Source organism: Scyliorhinus torazame, chromosome 11, assembly GCF_047496885.1.
Source record: "Scyliorhinus torazame isolate Kashiwa2021f chromosome 11, sScyTor2.1, whole genome shotgun sequence".
In the NCBI taxonomy this organism is placed as follows: Eukaryota; Metazoa; Chordata; class Chondrichthyes; order Carcharhiniformes; family Scyliorhinidae; genus Scyliorhinus; species Scyliorhinus torazame.
Genome location: NC_092717.1, coordinates 12,547,083 through 12,554,210, shown reverse-complemented (window position 1 = coordinate 12,554,210; position 7,128 = coordinate 12,547,083).

Below are 7,128 nucleotides of genomic sequence, written 5' to 3'. Positions count from 1 at the left end.
AAGGAGGCCATTCGGCCCGCCGAGTCTGCACCGGCTCTTGGAAAGAGCACCCTACGCAACTTCTAATTCTAATAGTCATCTTTATTATTGTCACAAGTAGGCTTACATTAACACTGCAATGAAGTCACTGTGGAAAGCCCCTCGTCGCCACATTCCAGCGCCTGTTCGGGTACACAGAGGGAGAATTCAGAATGTCCAATTTACCTAACAGCACGTCTTTCAGGACTTGTGGGAGGAAACTGGCGCACCCGTAGGAAACCCACGCATACAAGGGGAGAACATGCAGACTCCGCACAGACAGTGACCCAAGCTGGGAATCGAACCCAGGACCCTGGAGTTGTGAAGCAGCAGTGCTAACCACTGTGCCACCTTGTTTTTTATGACAGCACCTTTGACAAGCAGCGGGCATCTCGAAGCACTTCACAGCCAATAAAGCACTTCTTGTAATGCAGGAAACACAGCAGCTAATTTGTGCACAGGAAGATTCCACAGACAGCAATTTGATCATGACCAGATAACCCGTTTTTTGTGATGTTGATTGGGGGATAAATCTAGGACTGGCGACCTGGGATTACTGCCCCGCTCTTCTGCAAAATGATGCCACCACATCCTTCATGTCCACTGGATGGGGTAGATTGGGCCGTGGGCTCGACACAAAACTGTACTTCTGACAATGCAGCACACATGCGGTACTCAACTGGAGTTTTGGCTTGAAGGCTTGGTTCGTTGTGCTCAACCCCTGGGGAGGGACTTACATCTACATCCTCCTGACTCAGAGTCCGGAAATGCTACCAAGATACAGCTGGCAACCAACAACATCTGGATGCCCCGTATTGTGCCAATGTAAACTAAAAAATAGAATGTCCCGTCCCAGATGCAGGACTGGGCCAATAGTATGGAGGCCATGAGTTGCCCAAGCATCAGGGCCGGGATTCTCCGAGCCTCTGCTCCGCAATCACGCTCAGCGCGGGGGCGGAGTATGAAAGTCAGACCCGCGATCGGGTCCGACACTGCTCCCGCGATTCTCCGGGAACCAGAGAATCACCGCCAATTGCGTGCGGTCAATGCGGCGCCAGTCGGGGGCCATTGAAAGAGGCCCCTGCAGCGATTCTCCGCCGACAACTGGCTGAGTTCCCGGCGGCATGGTTCACTCATGGTTCCATCCGTCGGGACATCGGAGTGGCGGCTGCGGACTCAGCCCACGGCTGCCCTGGTGGGGGGGGGGGCGGGGGGGGATCCATCACCGGTGGGGGGGGGGCCTCCAGAATGGCTAGGCTCGCGATCGGGGGGCAACCGATCGGCAGGCACGTGCAATCCCGTGGGGGGGGGGGGGGGTATGTTGTCAGGACGGCCCGCGATGTGGGTCTGCCATGTTGCGCGGGCTGCCACCACAGGCGGCCGCCGCACGCATGCGCAGAATCGCGGCCGGAAGTGCAGGGCCCCATATCAGCAGCCAGAGCTGCGAGAAGCACTCTGGGGCCCTGCTGGCCGATGCAAAACGGAGAATCACTCTGGACTTTCTCCAGGATAGTCCAGAATGCTTCACACCCATTTTATCACGGGCGTGGGGACATAGCCCCATTATTGGAGAATTCCGCCTGTAGCACTGTCCCAAAGGATAGGACAAATCCACTATTGTTTGGATACCAGCTCTGCCGCAGGAGTTTCAGGAACACTGACCAATAGATGACAGATTATCCGCTTATAGAACTCCTGTCTGAATTTCCCTTCGCCATCCTCTCTCCCAAGCCACCCATAAGGCAGTGGGGCTATTTGCCCATAGCTGGGATTGGGGGCACCAGAGTGGAACAACATACCAGTGACCCTGAATGCCCAGCAGGCTCCTCTGCGTCTCCTGTAGTTTAGCCTGGTTCCGTGAGGTACCAGCTTAAACACGTCGCCATGGGGAAAGTGCTGCATAGGACCTGCTGAGAGGGAGGTGTTCAGACACACAGCTCTCTTCATGGAGCTCCGTGTTAATCCTCATCCAGTTTGCGAGGCTCTTTCGAAAGATTGTTCTTTGTCTACCTCAACCTCTTTTACCATCGACCTTTTCAAGCAGCACCAGAACTTTGAAAGCGTTAACATCTGAATCGTATCAGCCAATTTGCGCACAGCAGGGTCACACAAGCAACACTGCAATAAATGACCAGGTAATTAATTTATTTTAGTGATGCTGGTTGAAGAACAACTGTTGCACATGGTGGGAGAATTGTTCCGCTTTCCTTCAAACAGCGCCAAGGGATCTTTAACATCCACCTGAGACGGGAGACTGAGCTCTTGATTAATGTTGTATCTAAAAGATAGGACCTGAGCCAGTGCAGCTCTCCCTCTGTACTGCACTGGAAAGACGGCCAAGTCTGTGCTCGGGCATCTGGGAGTGGGTCTCGAACCACTGACAGTTTGACTCAGAGGTGAGAGGGCTAGTCATGGAGCCTTGGCACTTGAATTCAGCAGGGAAGATATCGCTAAGTTCCACAAAGCGCGTCCTCCATTTAAGACACAGATGAAGAAGAAACATTTCTCTCAGAGAGCCGTGAATCTTTGGAACTCTCTTCCTCAAAAGGCAGTGGAAGCAGAGTCTTTGAATTCTTTTTTACGGCAGAGCCAGATAGCTTCATATGAACATGGTGGTGAAAGTTGGGAATGTGGAGCTGTGGTCACAATCAGATCAGCCAGGATCTTATTGAATGGCGGAGCTGGCGCAAGGGGCCGAGTGGCCTACTCCTGTTCCTAATTCGTACGCTAATTATGTAATATCAACAAAAATGTTTTATTAACTTTTATGCCGTTAAATAAGTGGTCAATGAAGAATGTCTGTGTGGCGTTTACATGTCCTCCCATGTCTGTGTCGGTTTCCTCCCACACTCCAAAGCCGTGCATTGGATAGACATATGGACGATAAGGGAATAGTGTAGATGGGCTTTAGAGTGGTTTCACAGGTCGGCGCAACATCGAGGGCCGAAGGGCCTGTACTGCGCTGTAAAGTTCTATGTTCTATGTTCTATGCCATGATCAATGCGGGGCTACGGGGATAGGGCGGGGGAGTGGGCATAGGTGGAGTGCTCTTTCAGAGGGTCGGAAGAGACCCGATGGGCTGAATGACCTCCTTCTGCACTGCAGGGATTTTATGGATTCTATGGATTCTAATCAGCTAATGTTTCAGTCTTTCATACAAAACAAACAGGGAAATTAGAACTTGCATTTCTATAGCCGGTTTCACAACCTCAGGGTGTGTCCGAGCATTTTACAACCAATGAACTGCTTGTGACGTGTAATCACTATTGTGATGTAGGGAATGTGGCAATCCGTTAATTCACACAAAGCACTAACACATTTAGCGGGAATCTCTCAGCCCGGGGCCGGGCCGGAGAATCCCCACGACCGGCGCGAATCACGCCACGCAGGCACGCGACTCTCCGCAGAGAATAGCGGCGGCAAGGTCGGCGCGACGCCGGTCGGGGGGCCACTCAACGCGGCCGGCCAGCCGATTCTCGGCCCGGGATGAGCCGAGCGGCCGTCGTAAAAAAGCCGAGTCCCGCTGGCGCCGTCCACACCTGCTCTCAGCCAGCGGGAACGCGGCGTGGAAGGGTCGAGGGACGGTCTGTGGGGAGAGAGGGGCGTCTGCCCCCCCAAGGGGGTGGGGGGGGGGCCTCCGATTGGGGCCCACTGATTGGCGGGCCGGCCTCTCTGGCTGGGGGTCTCCTTTCTTCCGCGCCATGTAGCGTCGGGGCCGACGCATTGAAGGAAGCCACTGCGCATGCACGCGTTGGCGCCGGTGCCACTGCACATGTGCTGATCCCGCGGTGCCCAGTTGGCGCCGGGAACAGCAGCTGGAGCGGCGTGAACCTTTCTAGTGCCGTGCTGGCCCCCTGTAGGGGCCAGAATTGCTGATCCTCAGGGTCACAGAATCCCGCCCATTATGACCTATAAAGAGCGATGCAATATGACCAGATAATCTGTTCATTCCTTGTGATATTGGTTAAGGCAGACATGTTGGCCAGGACACTGTTTTTCTTTAGAATAGTGCCTTGAGACAACAGACAGAGCCTTGATTTCATTCTGTACTGACCCTCCAACAGTGCAGCTCTCTCTCAACCTCTGACACTGTTGTACTCCCTCAGAAATGACTCTCTGACAGTGCAGCACTCCCTCAGTACTGACTCTCTGACACTGCAGCACTCCCTCAGAACTGACTCTCTGACAGTGCAGCACTCCCTCAGTACTGACCCTCTGACAGTGCGGCACTCCCTCAGTACTGACCCTCTGACAGTGCAGCACTCCGTCAGTACTGACTCTCTGACAGTGCAGACCTCCCTCAGTACTGACCCTCTGACAGTGCAGCACTCTGTCAGTACTGACTCTCTGACAGTGCAGCACTCCCTCAGTACTGACCCTCTGACAGTGCAGCACTCCCTTAGTACTGACCCTCTGACAGTGCAGCACTCCCTCAGTACTGACCCTCTGACAGTGCAGCACTCCCTCAGCACTGACCCTCTGACAGTGTGGCACTCCATCAGTACTGACCCTCTGACAGTGCGGCACTCCCTCAGTACTGACCCTCTGATAGTGCAGCACTCCCTCAGTACTGACCCTCTGACAGTGCAGCACTCCCTCAGTACTGACCCTCTGACAGTGTGGTACTCCCTCAGTACTGACCCTCTGACAGTGCAGCACTCCCTCAGTACTGACCCTCTGACAGTGCAGCACTCCGTCAGTACTGACTCTCTGACAGTGCAGCACTCCGTCAGTACTGACCCTCGGATAGTGCAGCACTCCCTCAGTAGTGACTCTCTGACAGTGCAGCACTCCCTCAGTACTGACCCTCTGATAGTGCAGCACTCCCTCAATACTGACTCCCTGACAGTGCAGCACTCCCTCAGTACTGACTCTCTGATAGTGCAGCACTCCCTCAGTACTGGCCCTCTGACAGTGCAGCGCTCCCTCAGTACTGACCCTCTGACAGTGCAGCACTCCCTCAGAACTGACCCTCTGATAGTGCAGCACTCTCTCAGTACTGACTCTCTGACAGTGCAGCACTCCCTCAGTACTGACCCTCTGACGGCTTGGAGGGCCGAAGGGCCTGTTCCTGTGCTGTGTTGTTCTTTGTTCTTTGTGCAGCACTCCCTCAGTACTGACTCTCTGACAGTGCAGCACTCCCTCAGTACTGACCCTCTGATAGTGCAGCACTCCCTCAGTACTGACTCTCTGACAGTGCAGCACTCCCTCAGTACTGACTCTCTGACAGTGCAGCACTCCCTCAGTACTGACCCTCTGATAGTGCAGCACTCCCTCAGTACTGACTCTCTGACAGTGCAGCACTCCCTCAGTACTGGCCCTCTGATAGTGCAGCACTCCCTCAGTACTGACTCTCTGACAGTGCAGCACTCCCTCAGTTCTGACCCTCTGACGGCTTGGAGGGCCAAAGGACCTGTTCCTGTTCTGTATTGTTCTTTGTTCTTAGTTCAGCACTCCCTCAGTACTGACCCTCTGACAGTGCAGCACTCCCTCAGTACTGACCCTCTGACAGTGCGGCACTCCCTCAGTACTGACCCTCTGACAGTGCTGTACTCCCCCAGTACTGACCCTCTGATAGTGCGGCACTCCCTCAGTACTGGCCCTCTGACAGTGCGGCACTCCCTCAATACTGACCCTCTGACAGTGCGGCACTCCCTCAGTACTGACCCTCTGACAGTGCAGCACTCCCTCAGTACTGACCCTCTGACAGTGCGGCACTCCCTCAGTACTGACCCTCTGACAGTGCAGCACTCCCTCAGTACTGATCCTCTGACAGTGCACACTCCCTCAGTACTGACCCTCTGACAGTGCGGCACTCCCTCAGTACTGACCCTCTGATAGTGCAGCACTCCCTCAGTACTGACTCTCTGACAGTGCAGCACTCCCTCAGTACTGACCCTCTGATAGTGCAGCACTCCCTCAGTACTGACCCTCTGATAGTGCGGCACTCCCTCAGTACTGACCCTCTGACAGTGCAGCACTCCCTCAGTACTGACCCTCTGACAGTGCGGCCCTCCCTCAGTACTGACCCTCTGACAGTGCAGCACTCCCTCAGTACTGACCCTCTGACAGTGCAGCTCTCCCTCAGTACTGACCCTCTGACAGTGCGGCACTCCCTCAGTACTGACCCTCTGACAGTGCGGCACTCCCTCAGCACTGACCCTCTGATAGTGCGGCACTCCCTCAGTACTGACCCTCTGACAGTGCAGCACTCCCTCAGAACTGACCCTCTGATAGTGCAGCACTCTCTCAGTACTGACTCTCTGACAGTGCAGCACTCCCTCAGTACTGACCCTCTGACGGCTTGGAGGGCCGAAGGGCCTGTTCCTGTGCTGTGTTGTTCTTTGTTCTTTGTGCAGCACTCCCTCAGTACTGACTCTCTGACAGTGCAGCACTCCCTCAGTACTGACCCTCTGATAGTGCAGCACTCCCTCAGTACTGACTCTCTGACAGTGCAGCACTCCCTCAGTACTGACTCTCTGACAGTGCAGCACTCCCTCAGTACTGACCCTCTGATAGTGCAGCACTCCCTCAGTACTGACTCTCTGACAGTGCAGCACTCCCTCAGTACTGGCCCTCTGATAGTGCAGCACTCCCTCAGTACTGACTCTCTGACAGTGCAGCACTCCCTCAGTTCTGACCCTCTGACGGCTTGGAGGGCCAAAGGACCTGTTCCTGTTCTGTATTGTTCTTTGTTCTTAGTTCAGCACTCCCTCAGTACTGACCCTCTGACAGTGCAGCACTCCCTCAGTACTGACCCTCTGACAGTGCGGCACTCCCTCAGTACTGACCCTCTGACAGTGCTGTACTCCCCCAGTACTGACCCTCTGATAGTGCGGCACTCCCTCAGTACTGGCCCTCTGACAGTGCGGCACTCCCTCAATACTGACCCTCTGACAGTGCGGCACTCCCTCAGTACTGACCCTCTGACAGTGCAGCACTCCCTCAGTACTGACCCTCTGACAGTGCGGCACTCCCTCAGTACTGACCCTCTGACAGTGCAGCACTCCCTCAGTACTGATCCTCTGACAGTGCACACTCCCTCAGTACTGACCCTCTGACAGTGCGGCACTCCCTCAGTACTGACCCTCTGATAGTGCAGCACTCCCT